This window comes from Canis lupus, chromosome 1 (assembly GCF_003254725.2).
Source record: "Canis lupus dingo isolate Sandy chromosome 1, ASM325472v2, whole genome shotgun sequence".
Lineage (NCBI taxonomy): Eukaryota > Metazoa > Chordata > Mammalia > Carnivora > Canidae > Canis > Canis lupus.
In genome coordinates this window covers 31,643,748-31,660,515 of record NC_064243.1, presented here as the reverse complement: position 1 = coordinate 31,660,515, position 16,768 = coordinate 31,643,748, and the positions used below count along the sequence as shown (strand labels likewise).

The 16,768-nt window shown below is 38.8% G+C and overlaps 1 long non-coding RNA gene across 1 annotated transcript; it reads left to right on the top strand.

The window, feature by feature from the left end:
- Positions 1-7,364: 7,364 nt before the first annotated feature.
- LOC112644205 (uncharacterized) lies at positions 7,365-14,857 on the top strand. Its single transcript, XR_003126216.3, has 2 exons — positions 7,365-7,678; positions 13,213-14,857. It is a non-coding gene; the product is annotated as an uncharacterized LOC112644205 (long non-coding RNA).
- The last annotated feature ends 1,911 nt before the right edge of the window (positions 14,858-16,768 follow it).

Sequence of the window (16,768 nt, the reverse complement as noted above, 5' to 3'; positions counted from 1 at the left end):
GGCACACAACACCATAATAGCAGGTATGAACATCCTACAAGAGCATGCTTGGAAATGCTTTGTCCTGTGTGCAGAGACCAGAGCTTTCACACCACAGTCAATGGTCTGGCTTTAATCGTGAAGGCAGTCCTTTCTTCTCACCCAGGATACCCAGGGTTGTCCAGCCTCAATCACCAACGCACTTTAGTGCTGGGTTGTTTTTGTTTTTGTTTTTGTTTTAAGATTTTATTTATTTATTCATGAGAGACACAAGCAGAGGGAGAAGCAGGCTCCATGCAAGGAGCCTGATGTGGGACTTGATCCCAGGTCTCCAGGATCACGCCCTGGGCCAAAGGCAGGCACCAAACCGCTGAGCCACCCAGGGATCCCCCAGTGCTAAGTTTCTGTGACAAATCCCTTGTTATCTTTAGGCAGGCTTGCTAGGGGGAGAACTGAGATGCTACACATAATGTCTGTTAATGTTGCAAATGAGGAATATTACTGTCAAGAATGCGGTTTCTTACAAGCCTGAGAAAAGAAAGAAAATAGTGTATTTTAACAAACTTTGATAGTTACAAAGCAATTTAAATGTCTATTCATTCTAATCACGAGAAATGTTAATCTGGGTCAGACATGTTTCTGTGCTTTTAACTTAAGCAAGGAAAAGAAAGTACATCCTATATGCGTTGAGAGTAATGGGCTTTATTTTTTCGACGCCCATTTAGAGCTATAAGGAATGTTTCTGTGTAATAGGATCAGAGATAAATAGCAGAACATTTCATTCTTTGTGAATACAGATGATACGTCAATGCTCAGAAAGAAACCTCCTTTAAAAGAGCACTTCTCAGGGCACTTGGGTGGCTCAGTTGGTTGAGCATCTGCCTTCAACTCAGGTCATGATCCTGGGGTCCTGGGGTGGAGCCCCTCTTCAGGCTTCCAGCTCAACAGGGAACCTGCTTCTCCCTCTGCCTCTGCTGCTCTCCCTGCTTGTGCTCTCTCTCACTCTCACTCTCAAATACATAAATAAAATCTTAAAAAAAAGAAAGGGGGGGGGTGCTTCTTTCCTTGGTCATTTTCATAACTATGTACATGGACTAAAATTAATGCCGTGTTATTATCCTTAGAGATTTGGGAGTAGCAGCATACAGGTAATGCAAACCAATTATTAATGACAGTTCAATGTGATACAGTGATACAAATGGAGAATAACATGTCCTCTTATAATGCTTCTTGTGATTGCTATCTAAAAAATGATTCTAAAATAAATGTATGTCACGGCCAAATTCATAGAGGGCCTCAAAGAAACTGGGCCACACATAACCAAATCAGAATGTGCACAAGTAAGAATGCTCAAAACAGTGAAATCAGACACTGATAGAGTCCCTGACAACACCAGACGTCTCAGAGTTGTTGAGGCCGGGAGCACAACCTCAAAGATGACATGGCGAGTACTGGGGGGCAAAAATAGCAAGTTTGCTGATACGAACCACCAAAGATGGTGAATAATTGCCTGGCACTTCCAGCAAGTCTGCCTTGAATCAATCGTCCTTTTTAAGATGTTTTACCGTGGCTGAATGGAAGAAACAAGCACAGCCTCTCCCCAAGAGAACTTGTGAATGGGGACAACCATTAAACCCGACATCAGAGTTGGACAGAGGGGATGTGAGGAGGTCATGAAGCTTTGTGGGTATGTATGTACCTAAATTCATGCACTACTATTTTGTTGGAATTCTGGTTTTTGCTAGGATAATCCTGATGTTCTCTTATAAGCTGTAGGGGAGCATGATTTTAAAAGAAGAAAACTCATTTGCACCCTCACTGGAGAAGTCTAACTGGTGCCAAAAACATCTCTGCGTTGGTCGAGCACTATTTGATGGTGGAAAGGATATAAGACCAAGGGATCAGGCTGCCCAGGTGGGAACTCTGGTTCCACCAGTAACAACTCGTTTGACCAGGAAAATTTACAGTTTTCTAGAATCACTGGCTTCCTCATCTGGAAAATGGAGTTGGTTGTACTAACTTTCAGGGTGGTTGTGAGGCACTGCCACCCTGGAAAGAAAATCTCTGGTTCTACCCATCCAGCTTGCCAAAAGGGGTCCAAATACCTTTCACTGGTGAGAAATACTTGAGACTCATGACCTGATATTATCAGAAGGATTAAGAGTATTTTTAAAAGAAGCCTCTACCGGGCCATCTCTAAAACAGTAAAATGAAACAATAACAATGATTGTCTTTGGGAGAAAAGCTAGATTGTTGTGGGCTGAGGCTGAAGGGAAATGGACTTCTCACCATGTACTATTTTGAATTGCATATCATCTGGATGTTTAAGCAAATCAAAGAATAAAATGTGATTTTTTAAGGTAGCCTTTGAAACTCGTACTGCTTTGTGTGTTTATCTCTACCAGAGGGGTAATCATGACTTTAGAGTTTGACTCTGCTTCTTGGACATCATTCAGTGTATTCCACATGAAGAGAAGATGGGACCTGACTTCAGAAAAGGACTTAAGCCCAACAATTATTAAAAATTGTCTTAATAGGAACATGGAATGTATTAACGAGTGAAACTGATATTTTTTAACTGGTCCATCCTACCCGAAAAAAAAATACTTATGTTATAAACTTTTCTTTCCTTCTTCTCCAATCAGCCGTATTATCCCTAGTCAGCTGCCTGGTTTGAAAGTAGGTCACACACTTCTTACTTTTGCCCATCACCCAAGACTAACTTGAAACAGAAAGGAAGAATCAGTGCCATTGGGACAAGGATAAAAAGTGTCTTAATTTCCTTCATTTGGAAAAGAAAAATCAAAGTTACTATTCAGGCTACCAATCATGTTGTCTTTCAGACTTTAAGTTCTCAAAGGGGAGAGCATTTTCCTTTTCTTCAGCATCTTAAACATGGTCAAGTCTACCTGTGTTTAAAAATAAACACTGTTTTGGGATGCCCACGTGGCTCAGACAGTTAAGCATCTGCCTTTGCTCAGATCATGATCTGAGGGTCCTGGGATGGAGGCCGCATCGGGTTCCTTGCTCAGCAGAGAGAGCCTGCTTCCTCTGCCTGCCATTCCCTGTTTGTGCTCTCTCTCTCTCTCTCTTTCTCTCTCTCTGGCAAATAAATAAAATCTTTTAAAAAATAAACACTGTTTGAAAATAACATTATTTATTCTTTATGTGACTGAGAAACACTATTGTGTAATAACTGATTCCATAGCAAAGCAAAGCTCCCAGTGGTATTTCATTAAACTCACACACTGTCAATGGATCTCTGGACTCACTACCACCATATGCACCAAACTGCAGTCCTGTTTAGACGTGGGGAACTGGATAATATTCCAAGCTCCTATCCCAGTGAAGATCCCAACCATGGTGCATTCCACACTAAATATTGATCCCCATGTGTCTCCCATGGTTACTAAAAAATCTCCCTCAGGGGAAACGACATTCCTCAACTTTTTCCTTTTTTCACCTTTGGTATATTGATTCATACATGTCATAATCAGCCTACTGACACTCTGGAAACCTGAGAATATTTCTTCAGGATGGTAATGAGAAGCAGTGCATCTTTCTTCTAGGTTTACAGAAGAGCAGATTTGGGAAAACCATTTTCTGTCCTATAGTGCCCAGATCTCCACACTGAAAGTCTATGTAAGGCACAGAGATTTGTGGAGGAAATCTCTTAATTCTAACAATAAGGGCTGCTTTGACTTAATTATGTGAAGGAAGCAGTATTTTAGTGATTCATGCTTAAATGAAACCATTATTTTCTAGATCCTGCCAAAAACTTACCACAACTCATTCATGTGATTTTATTACAAATTAAGATTCCCATATTTTGGAGGAGAGACATACATTTTAAAGTCTCTCGGGGAGGGAAGTCCTGTGCTTCAGGGCAATTAGTTGCCCCAAAAAGTGGAACAAAATGAGGACCTTGTTATAATTCTGGTAAGCAGAGGACCAGGCTTGCCCTTACTTCAGTAGTTCTAAGTGCTGCAGAAGAGGAGCACGGTGAACCCCAATGTGGCAGGGGACCCGGCCAAGGCTAGTGGGATTTACTTACAAGGAAGTACAAAGAGAGTGAGTTTACAAAAAGTTTAGAGGTTTTCTTTCAGTTTTGGTTTTTAATCTATGGATGGGTCAACCATCTCCTTAGCCTAGTCCTTACAAGAAATAGGAAATAAGATCAAGGAAAGGTTATATGCGATATTTTGTTTTATTTTACATTGACTTGGAGACAGAAACTTCTAGAACTTGCAAAGGGGTTGAGAGATAAAAACAAGAGGATAAAAGGAACAGCAGGGCACCCTCTCCCCACCAATAAGCCAGAAACACAGCCACTGGAATCACATAGCCTAAAAAGGGCACAGAAAGTTGGAAATGTGTCCCGTTTTGCACCTTTCTCCAATATTCAACCTTTTCCTCCCATATCAAAGATTTGCTGCCACTGAATTTAATTTTCTTCATTCACAAAGACCTACAGGCCAGGTCAGTGATGGTTCAGCATTATTAAGAACAAAAGTTATCAGTATAATGTCTCATTATTTTACATATCAAGTAGGTATGCTCCATATACACAAGCCTGCATTGATTACGTCCACAATAACACCTCTGTAACAAGTGAAGGTATCAGTGAAGCCCTAGAAGACTTCTATGTAAATAGGCAAAACTTGGGAGCCATCTCTCAACATTACCAGCCCTGCCTGCCCTATTTTCAATGCCAAGAGTTCACAGAAGCAGCACAGTTTACTAGAAAGGGAACTAGACTAGGAATCCAATGGCTTGGGCTTGCAATATGTTAGCTGTCTCATCTTAAATGTCATCTCTCTAAGGATCTGTTTCCTTATTTAGAAAACAAAAGTGCTCTTGGGTCCCTTCTAGCTTTAATTTAACATTCTCCATGTACATACATATGCCTATTGATTCAACAGTGCTACGGATTATTACCAAGAATGACAACAACAAAGTGACAAAAATATGATTGCAATCATCATTCTTCCCTGTGAAATTAGTGATTATGGCAATAATCTCCAAAACCTAGTGGTAGATTTTCTCATTATTCCATATGTCAAAATAAAATGTACATACAGAGAAAAATCTGGTGCCCTCACCAGAAAAAAAAAAAAAAAATTAATGTTACCTTATTTGTGGAAAGATGACTTCCCTGAAAGTTGGAGCAATCCAGGCATCTAAGAAAGCTCTTTGTCTTTATCCAAATTCCACAATCTGTGTCAAAAACTGTGGACTTATTTGCAATCCTAACCCATAATAATAGCTGGTTCTATGTATATAAAGAAATTATTTTAAAAGGTATCCAGGTTTTCAGTTTGTTAATAAGACATGATTCCAGATTTTATCAGCATTAACATCCCACCATTGTTTCCCCATGACCTACAGTACCTGGATTACAGGAAGGTACAGTCTGTGACTGTGAAGGAACATTTCATCATCAACAAAAAAGCATGTATTAAGTCGTAATTATAGCTAGTGCTTCACTGATCATAGAACAAAAGAGAGACAGAGAGAAAGAAAAGAAAAAAGAAAGAAAGAGGGAAAGAAAAGAAAAGGAAGGTAGTCATTCCATTCTAACTGTGCAGTATATTACTGGAATAATGCTCTGTGCCAGCAATGATAGGAATACACAGATAGCAAAACAAAAACTGCAGTTAATCAAGGAAGCATAGACTTACATACAAGCATGAATAGTAAAAGAGGAAGTAGGGACAGTGTTAGATGCATAACTGAGATGAGACAATCAATAGAAAGGTCTGGAAATGTTGAGACAAGATACAACATCTGTGCTCTTATTAACCTGAGAAGACTTCCTAGAACTTGTAGGGTTTTTCATTGAGGAAAGTACTTTGGTAGGTGGACTGGGAGTTCAATTAAATAAAGCACATAAAAGCAACTGAGATCATCAAATAAGAGGTCTTTCACCTCATCACCAACTTATGGAGGTCTGATCCCCCTGAAAAGCCACCCAGAGCCCTAGATCCAGCACACAATCTTTGCAGGAGAGGATGTTTCAGCAATTAACTACCTACAGGCAAGTACCGATAGGAGGCAAGAAGTCTGACCAGGAAGGAGACAGACAACGGTCCTGATTAAAAAGGGTGAAATTCTGCATCCACGTGGAGATAAACAGCAAAGAGAAAACAGTCTGTTCAGAAGATATTGAAAATGAAGTCATTCTCTGATGCTTCTGATGTGTGTCACCTGCACCTTATAGCATTGCTTTAAGACGCCCATTGCTACAGAGCACTTTAGCATTTAGTATCCAAAAATGGTGATCCCTTTACCTCTAGTATCCTAATATGCTGAAACTTAGCACGAACTTGAAATGTCTGTGGGATATTACTGTGAAATCATCCCGACCCCTAAATCATCCTTCCTCGATGGCTCCCCAAAGGCTTAAAAATAGCACTTAACTCTTTAAGAGCGATTGGACTGGCTTAAATTAACTCACAAATACCTTCCTCGAAGAAAGTAGGGGACGGATAGGAGGTGGAATGCAAATCAAGTGACAGGTTTTATCAACACTGAGACAGGCGAATAGATTGGAACTAACAGATCAGGGGGACCTGGGGTTAGCAGTAGTTGATTTCATCTTGATCAGATCACTGCAGCCACGAGTTGGCTGTTGGATTCAGAGAGCCTAGACGTTAAGAAACACTGGGCCCTGGACAATAAACCAGGTAGATTAAGGAGGTGATGATGGTCAAGGAAGGAAACTTCTCTTATCTCTATTAAGCCACATCTACACGACATCAACAGTCCATAGAGTCTCCATACCTCTAGGAGAGCAATTCATTTCCCAAAGAAAGACAGTGCCCGAGCATGAGCACCCCACAGGGAAACAGGTGAGCAGGGGAAGCAGCCCCGGTCTCTAAGCACTACAAAAAAGACATTCTTCTTTCATTTGCAAGCCATATTCTGTAAATGTATAAATTCATTAATCCACTAGAAACGTATTTTGCACTCATCACCTATCAGGCGCTTCGCCAGATCCCGAGAATACAAAAGTGAAGAACTAATACAACTATCACAAAAAAAACTTCGATTCTTGGGTGCCCAGGACGCGCCAGGAACTCCACTTCCGCGACGCGAGGCAGTGACCGCGACGAACCGCGGCGTGAGGCCTTCAGCTCCCGCTCTGCCGGCGAAAAGCTACCATGAAGAGACGAAGGCTCGGAGGGAATAAAGGTGACGGATCTCTCAAGGAACTCCAGTGCAAGAGTGAGATAAGCGAACTAATGTTTACAATATTCTACGGTAAATGCTAAAACAGAGATTTAAAAAAAAAAAAAAAGAGGAGCTCCTAACTCAGCACAGGGGAAGGGAGAATGGAGGGAAGCGGCGGTGAGGAGTGCGCGTGCGCGCGCGCGGCTGTGTGCGTGTGCGTGCGCGGCTGTGCGTGCGCGCGCGGCTGTGTGCGTGTGCGTGCGTGCGCGGCTGTGTGCGTGCGCGCATGCGCGCAGAGCGTGGGCGGTGGGCAAGGAGCACAGGTGGCTGAATGGCGCGGGAAGAGAGCTCGCCATGCTGCCAGCTGCCCTTCGAGCGGACCCGCGGAAGCCTCCCTCTACATTTCCGCAGGATGAAGAATGTTGCTGAGAAAGAGCAGCGGCGCTCACACAGTGTTCCTGGGATGCCACAAGAGGCCCTGCCAAGAAGGGGCATTTATCATGACAGACTAATTGCTCACTCTGAGGTAGATATTGTTCCATCTATTTGTGGACCCCATGTGACTACGTAGTAATGACAGGTTTTTAAACAAACAATCCAAAGCTTATGTGTCCAAATAAATGCTCCCAAGTAGTTCGTCCCCTTAAGTTTAAATGCTAATTTCAGGGTCCCCGCCACAGCGCTTTTAGAGCGTTTCAGGTGCATCTCTTTTGAAACTGCCTTCGCTGCGGCGTGTGGAACGTTCTTTTGGTTATCCCTCCTGGTGGCAAATTTTCACGATATTTTGGGGTTGTTTTAAGTCGAGAATCATTTAAGCTGAATCCGTGATGAGTGATTAAACTGGGTAAAAGTAACTGAGAATGTGAGATAAATGCCAGGCACTAAGCTTAAGTGTGTTTTGTAAATCATCTCACCTATTAAATTCTTACCACAAATCTACAAGGTGGATATTAGTGTCCCCACTTAATACTTCTTCAATAATCATAAAATTAGTACATGTTCACGGAAGGAAGTTTGGGAAAATCTAGAAGAGTAGAAAGAAGCCAAACCTTGTTCAAGATCTCACTGCTCCAGTCTAACCACTAGTGACGTGGCGATGCTGATCGGTTTCATCTTTCTTCCATGGGTGAATACATAAATATGCTCTCACCTCCAAAAATAATCACATTGTGCATGACTTTATGATTTTTCTCTTACTACCAGATTCTGAACAGTTTTTCATGTCACTAATTTTTTTCTACAAAGTCACCTGTACTCACTGGTTGGTATTCTCGTATGTGGATACGTCATAATCGACTCAAAGAATTCAAATATTTCAGTGGTTCAGATGCACCCTCTTCATAGATAAGTCTTTGTAGATTTCTATGATCATTTCCTTCAGTCAATTTCCTAGAAGTAGAATTACTGAATTCAAGGCATGCATATTTTTAAAGGGTGTTATAATTTCTCCAGTTTTTAGATAAGTAAATGAAAACTCAAGTGCTTTCCAACGTCATAAAGCCAGAATGTACCAAAGGTTGGATCTGACCCAGGTCTGTGACTCTAAATCCTGTAATTTCTTTTTCCACTCTAATAAATGAATTTTGATCAAAAATGGAAAATGTCAAGAAAAAAAAAAAGAATGTCTGCATTTACAACTGAAACTATTCCTGAAAGACTTTTTCTTTTTAAGGAGTTTTAAAAATGCTTTAGATTTGCATTGTTTCCCTAATGATCTTTCAAAGGATCAAGCTCATTTCTGAATATATATTTTTGTTAAGTTCATATTTAAAGCACTCACTGCACATTACTGTTACATTCTTAGATGTCAGTTCTGTCCTTTATGAATTTACAACACTATTATTATTCTGGCCTAAGCACTGGGCTTCTGGTTGAACTGCCAAAAAGCATAATCTGTCAGGCATTTAGGCAACCTAATTGGGACAATCTTGGTTACAATTCAGGCAAGCCACAGCCAGGTGGGGAGTCCACACCCGCGTGTTTAGAATACCAAAGACTAATAGATAACCAGTCTTCTTTAAGTCTGGCTACATTCTGATAACAGGGAAGAAAAACATTTCCCACCCAAAGTTCTACTGGTTTGTTATAAACATATAGTCTGTTCTCCTGGAAGGATGAGTAGAGTGAGCAATACAAGAACAACCAGCTTTCTTCCTTGCGCATTTGTCATGGAATGTAGTTCAAAATGGATTAGAAAAAAAAACAGACGGGTGGGGGAGGTGCACTAGAAGAGACGGGTGGGGATGTTGTGCTGAAACTGTATTTTTTGTAGTTGAGTCTACAAACATTTCCAAATTGTACTTAATTCTTCGGCCCCAGGCACTTGTCCCTTTTGAAGGACCAAAAGGATTTTAAAGATAAGGAGATTTTAATGACAAGGCAGAGGAAGAAGTTGATTTAGTAATTCTGACTTGAGGCTTTCAAAGCTTTGTATAAGGATGCTTTCCACCTCTTTGGGATCTCCACCAGCTTTCTCCAGTGCTCGTTCATTGATTCAGTTATCGATAAACAGCCCTGCTTTCTTCCCCCAATCGTTTAGTGTCAACCTTAGTGTTTAACCAACATCTCCAATGTAACTTAACCAACAGAATTTTGTATTTTCGCCCAGATTATCTTCACCTCCTCATCCCCCACCACAACCTACTCCAACTTATTCTGTCAATAAATGGCACAACCATGCACCTAGATGTTCAAGCCATCTGAGTTACACTTATTCCCTTAACCCAACATCCTGTAGGTTTCACCTACAAAACACATCCCCATCTCACCCACTGATATTTCTCTCCATCTCTGTTGCTGTACCCATTGTAAGACTCAATGGAATGTCATCTAAAATTATTATTTCTATCTCCATCTCCTAATAATGCTTTCTCCACCCAAAAATCCAAGTGATCTTTCAAAACCTAAATCAAGCCAGTGGCCCAATTAAAACCCTCCAATGACTTTTTGTCACAGAAGGACTCCTTACCATGGTCTTCAAAGTCAAGTCCTTCCTACCTCTCTGCCCTCATCCTCTCCCCCTTACCTCCTCTTGGCCTAGCCTGGCTCAGGCCTGGCTGTTTTTCCAGATGTAGCCTTCCCTCAGGCCTGAAATTGACTGTTCTCCCTGCCTGGAATACTCACCCTCTCAGACTGTCAAGAAGATGCTTTGCTTTTACCATCCAGAGCTCAACTCAAATATTATTTCCTCAAAAGGCTTCCCAAGTTCCCTCCATAATACATTGCCCCGTTCTGTTTTCTTTATATCAGTCCTTACTAGTAGAAATCATCTTCTTTTCATCTCTGTAATTGCTTATTCTTTCTCCCTCACTAAAATATGACGAGAGACTCCTAAAAGATGGACTTGTCAAATTTACTCAACATTCTGTAGCAGCTTATAAAGCAGTGCCTCACTTAGAGTAAGCACTCAGAAAGATGTGTCGAATGAAAGAATCAATAAATGACAGACATGGATGGACAGAACCCAATCTCCTACTAATGCCTTATTCTTCAAAAAAACAACTCTGATTTTTCTGAGATTCAGGCAATAACACCAGATCAGGTGAGATTCAACCACTAGATAATTTGCTCTGAGTTGTAAATTACATATTTTTAGTAGTCACATCAGTTCTGAGGCTATTTTACTACACTAATGTATTAGTGGCCTGAAAAAAATGAACAAAGCTTCCAAAATACATTTCTCTAGCAAGTCAGTGATGATAGAATCTGGCACATTGTATTTTATACAATTAACTCCTGTTGCCTTCTTGAATGTTATTTTTTTTCCTCTCCATTATTATTAATTTTTTTTAGGTTTTTTAAATTTTAATTCCAGTATAGTTAAGTTCAGTATACAGTGTTACACTAGTTTAGGTACACTAATTTAGTGATTCAACAATTCTCTATATTACTCAGTGTTCATCAGGGTAAGTGTACTCTTAACCTCCATCACATATTTCACCCACCCCACCCCCCACCAACCTCCCTTCTGGTAATCATCAGTTTGTTCTCTCTAGTTGAGTCTCTTCCTTGGTTTGCCTCCCTCTCTCTCTCTCTCTCTCTCTCTTTTTTTTTTTTACTTGTTTGTTTTACTTAAATTCCACATATGAGTGAAATCTTACGGGATTTGTCTTTCTCTGTCTTATTTTATTTAGCATAATGCTCACTAGCTCCATCCATGTTGTTGCAAATGGCAAGATTTCATTTTTTTTTAGCTGAATAATCCATTTTCTGTGTGTGTGTATTTATACAAGGTATATAATACAATATACATACATTATACAACATATATGCAATAATATTCCAGTGTGTGTATGTCTGTGTGTGTGTATGTATATCTATCTCACATCTTTCTCCATTCATCTGTCGATGGACACTTGGACTGCTTTCTTAATTTAGCTATTGTAAATAATGCTGTAATAAACATAGGGGTGCATGTACCTTTTCAAGTTCTTATTCTTGTATTCTTTGGGTGCTTTCTTGAATTTTAAACTAACTGTCTTTGCTTAAAGAATTCTGGATTTGAAAAGTAAATTCTTCTTAAGGTATATAACTATCATCTTAAATGAAAATGCATTCATAATTGATAATATTTATATTATTCATCTTGTCATCCAGAAAAAGTATGCATCCAAAAAATAAACGTATGTATATTCACTCACACATATAAATGCACAGACATAAGAACATATTTAAGCATTAATGAGTTTGCTGTACGTATGAAACTTTCTACAGTACATAATGCATAGATGGTAAAATAGGTCAAACAGTGGGAACCTCCACATCTTTGAAATCTTTATGAATACAATGCTGTCCCCATATCACCTCTTGCCTAAGAGCTTTAAAATAGAGCCTTGTGAGGAATGTGAAGCAAAATAAAAAAATCCTAGTTCTTGTGTGGCAAATTAAAGCAGCACAGCAGTCTGGGGCTCTGGTGTCATATTCATTGGGACACATTCTTGTGGCTAAAATAGTGCTTCTATGTTGTCTGCTCTAAATGAAAAAGGATTTTCCATATGTGTTTTTATAATGAGTGTTAGGATTTGGTTACATATTTTATTCAAACTGTGAAAGCCAATGGTAGCAATTCAATATTCCAGCAATGATCTAAATGGCATGCTTACTTTCTTCCTAGAAACATTATGAGGGAACACTCTTTGAGCCACTCTGATGCCAGCCTTATTTTTCATTTTAGCATTTACCTTTCCCACGTGAGACACAGCTCCTTCCCTCTCCTCCCGTCATTTCAGTAAAGCTGTATCCATGTCAGATAACCAGAAAACTGGGCTGTTTAGAGGCAAGGGATAGAGAGGTACTGTGCAGGAGTAATTGTGGTGCCTCACATGTTCTCCGAGTTACTATGAGGGGATGAACATTCATTTCTCTGTAAGTCTCTAATAAAAATGTTAGTGACCATAGGACTCATCTTTCTCAGACTTACCTCCTCTCTCTCAGGTCATTTTGTTCTTTGAAAAAACTGACTTCTCTGGCCGGGTCTGTAGCAGATGTTGCTTTATTGTTTGCTAACATTATGCTAACATTACACTTACAAAACAGTCTGCAGAGCCTGGCTTCTGTCAACACAGTGTGCAGGTTACAGCACAAGCTGGGAGACTTTTCCCAGCTCTCATCAATGACTCCCTTTAGGCAAGTTGCTCAACATCATCAATTTCCACATGTATAAATCGGGATCCCTGATAATATATAGCTGAAGTCTTTGGAGGAAAGGCCACCTTCCTTGTTTTTCAAACTTTCTCCTTACAGTCCTGTGAAAAGTCTTCTGGCTTTCCAGACAAGAGAAAGAGCCATAATTTTTAAGTGATCTTCCCTTGCTTAGCTGGTCAAGCATTTTTAGACCCTTGTTTTTTAAACACATTTTTATCACTTAAGTATCCAACTGTCTCTTTTGAAATTTTTGAGTATTTTCCAAAACTTAAACGTATGTGTACTCAACAGATTATCAAAGTATAATTTCGGAGATAGAATATATTACCAATTTATTTTACTAGGAATATATAACTGTGCTACAAGAACCATACTTGTCAAACTGAGCAAAATGAATTGTTTCTTCTTTGTTTTAAGGCTAGGTGAGGTTCAAGTCAACTGTCCTTAAGCTCAACCCAGTGCCAAGACAGCGGAGAGGTGACTACAGATAAAGCATAGGCTCCTGCCTTAAGGAAGCTATGATCCAGGAAGGGACTGGAACTTGGAAGAACTGTGGTATTCAGCCACAGTAAGGCGTACATTGAAATGCAAACTTGCTCTGAGCCAAGCATTGAAACTCCTGACTGGCACGGGCTTCAAGAAGACAATCACTTCTAAAGCGGGTCTCCAATGAAGAATTGAATTTCTACAGCAAAAGCAATGACTAAAGACAGAACCTCCAAAGAAGTACTGATTCTTGGTTTTAGGAATTCTGTCTTTTTGTCATACCCGGCTATTTCTAAGTGTTAAATATTGCCATTGTTTTTGGTATACTACTCTAATTTCAAGTTATTGAAAATCCATAATACAAGTTCATTTGCATCATGAAACTATTACTGCAATTAAAATTTCAAACAGAAATCATTTATTTAGAAAGACTTTTGACCACATTCTCTCATCTTGGATGGGTCTGAAACCCATCCAAGATATTTTATTGTTGCCTTAATTTCCATTTCTGGGGTTTATATTTATTTGTCTCTTGCATTTCCTTCCAGAGGATAGAAGTTAGGGGAAAATTAATTGAATGATGGTGTAAGAGAGAGAGGGGAACCTCAGGCCCAGTTCTATGCTTTCCTTCCCCATCCCCCCCACCTACACATCATCTTAATTTTCTCTTTTTCTCAGAGCTGGATTCTTCTCTTCATCAGAACCATTCCCTGCTGCTCTACCACTTCCCACCAGGATAATTTATGTTAGCCTGCATCTTCTCCCTCAGTCATACTGCCTTGGGAGAAGCCAGCATGAGGGGGAAATGTCAGGCCTGGAGACTGGTTGAACAGCATTTGATTAGAAAAAAATATAATCAGAACTCCCTGTTCTATAAGAGTACCATATGAACTAAATACCCAAATTTCCTATCTTTATTTCACTGTAGAATCACAATCATTATGAAGGAATTATTAATATGAATACTTGAGGCATTGACAGGATTTTGTGCTTGACCAAATATGCTTTGAGGTAGGAGATAAGACAACATTTGGGACATACATTGAGACTTTTAGGACACATTTTATGCTAAAAAGTAATTCTCTGTTTATCTGAAATACAAATCTAACTGCAAATTCTGTATTTTTGTTTAATAAATCTGGCAATTCTAAATAGGCCATTCAATTTGGAAATGACAAGGTCTCTGTGATCTTTAAAAATCAGTTTCCAAGTGAGTTGAGGGGAAGCCAGATGACCAGAAAAGGAGTGAATGATTATAAGGAAAAAAGAAACAAGTATCAAGCCCTTTTCCCAGAAATTGGATCTGGAATGAAAGAGACATGTGCTGCTATTTTATTTTTTACAGAATTTTTGGATATACCCAAAATGATAACAGGATTCAGTTAAGTAAATAAATCCATTTGGTTAAGACCAGATATCACAATCTCAATAGATTGTGCCAGAGAATGACAGAAAACAAATATCTGCCATTTTGCGTTTTAAAATAATGAACACACACATAAAATAAAATAACACAAATATATGTTATCATTTCTAATCCTTATGTTTGAATAAAAATTCTGAGTATTATAATTAATTTAATTTTACCTCTTTAAATATTAAACAGAAAATATTTCTTGCCTTGGTGGAAAAAAATTAAATAAATAACAGACTATGTCAAAAGAAATTGAAAAGATAAGAATCTGGAAGAAGATGTTTGCAACATACATGCATAGTCAAAACAAGCATTTGTGTCCAGGAATAACTACTGAAAACAGATAAGTAAAAGTCAACAACCCAATAAATAATAAAATGGGCATGCAAAATAGACATTTAACTAAAGGAGAAACATATAATCAGAAGTTCGAACTTTTTAGAAACAAGGGAAAATAATACTAAGTCCATTATAAGATACCATTTCACACCCACTGAATTGGCAAGAATTTGAAAGTCTAACTATACCAAAGGTTGGAGAGGATATGGAACAATAAGAACCATGAGCCACTGTTGGTGGGTGTGTGAACTGATTTACTGATTTAGGAAAACAAACTGGCATTACCTTGCAAAGTTGCAAAAGTTCATATTCCATTAGTCAGTGATTCCACTTTTTATACCCTAGAGAAAATTTTGCTTGTGAACATCAAGATATAGAAAGACATAGATCTAGATAGATAGATAGAGAGAGAGATCCGTCTTAAAAGCCTGGGAGTAAATAGATAACTTGTGGTATATTTATGCAACCAAATACAACAGAGAGAACTGATGAGCTACATGCATATGTCACAATTAAACTCTAAACAAATAAGCAAATCATAGAAAAAGGTATAAAATATTATACTTTTCCTATAAAGTTTTAAAAATTAGCACTTTTGTTAGGGATATGTGTATACTTATACCTTTTGCTTACAGTTTGATTATATATTTTTACAAACCTATAGTATCTATTTATATATTTACAGAATATATTTATGTATTGATATATCATATTTTTATACTTATTTGAGGACTATAAGGAAAAGGATGGGAATGATAAACACAAAAGTCAAGAGAGTAGTTACCTCTGGAATGAGGCAGAAGGAGAAAAAAATTGTAGGGAGCCTCAAAAGGATTAGAAAAGTTTTCTTAAATTAGATGATAAACACAGGGGTAGAATGTTGAAATATTGAAGAGAAATCTACATAAATTCTCTATCAAATTCTCATCATTTTTTGCAGAAACTGAGTTTATTTGGGTAAAGATTGAAAATGTGTAACCCACACTATTTAGCCTTCTTATGTCAACATATGGTGAAAGATGTGTCAACCCTGCATGGGTTTAGAGCATTCTGAACATTATGCATATTCAGCAGAGCTGTGAACTTCTTGCATCAAACTAATCACTGGCCTTACAGCTCTGTTTTGTGTTTAAGATTGAGCCTTTTAAAAACCACCCCACCCAGAATGTTACACAGAATCTCCAAAACATGTTTTTCAAGTGCTCTGATAGCCAAAAATGATTTGGCATCATGACATATGATCCAATGAACACTGGGTCCAGAAATAGTCTGTGATTTTAAAGACTCAGGTACAGGATTTCAGAAATGGTACAGTTTTTTCCCTTGGAATATATTTATAAATAGGTATAAAGGAGACAAACCAAACCCTTTTTCATCTTTATTTCATGCCAAGTAGAGTCCATAAAATCTAGATCCTAGAACTTACCAAGGGCCAGTTAATGAAGATCTGACTGGCTTCCTTCCTACTGCTCTCTGCCAGTGCTACACTAGCTCAGTGAGGCTCTCTCCTACCCTCACCTCTGTTGCCATCACCAGGTGTTCCTGTCAACAAATTATTAGCAACAGTGTCAAGACTGGACAACTGTCAAAGGGCCAGCATATATCTCACTCACTGATTGGCTAAGATTCTAGACTTAAAGTGAATAAAAGACAATTCATTCTCTTTCAGAGGAAAGGAAGAGCTCTTCCTGTTCTGATATATATTACTTCAGGGATTGCTTTTTCTTTTTTTTT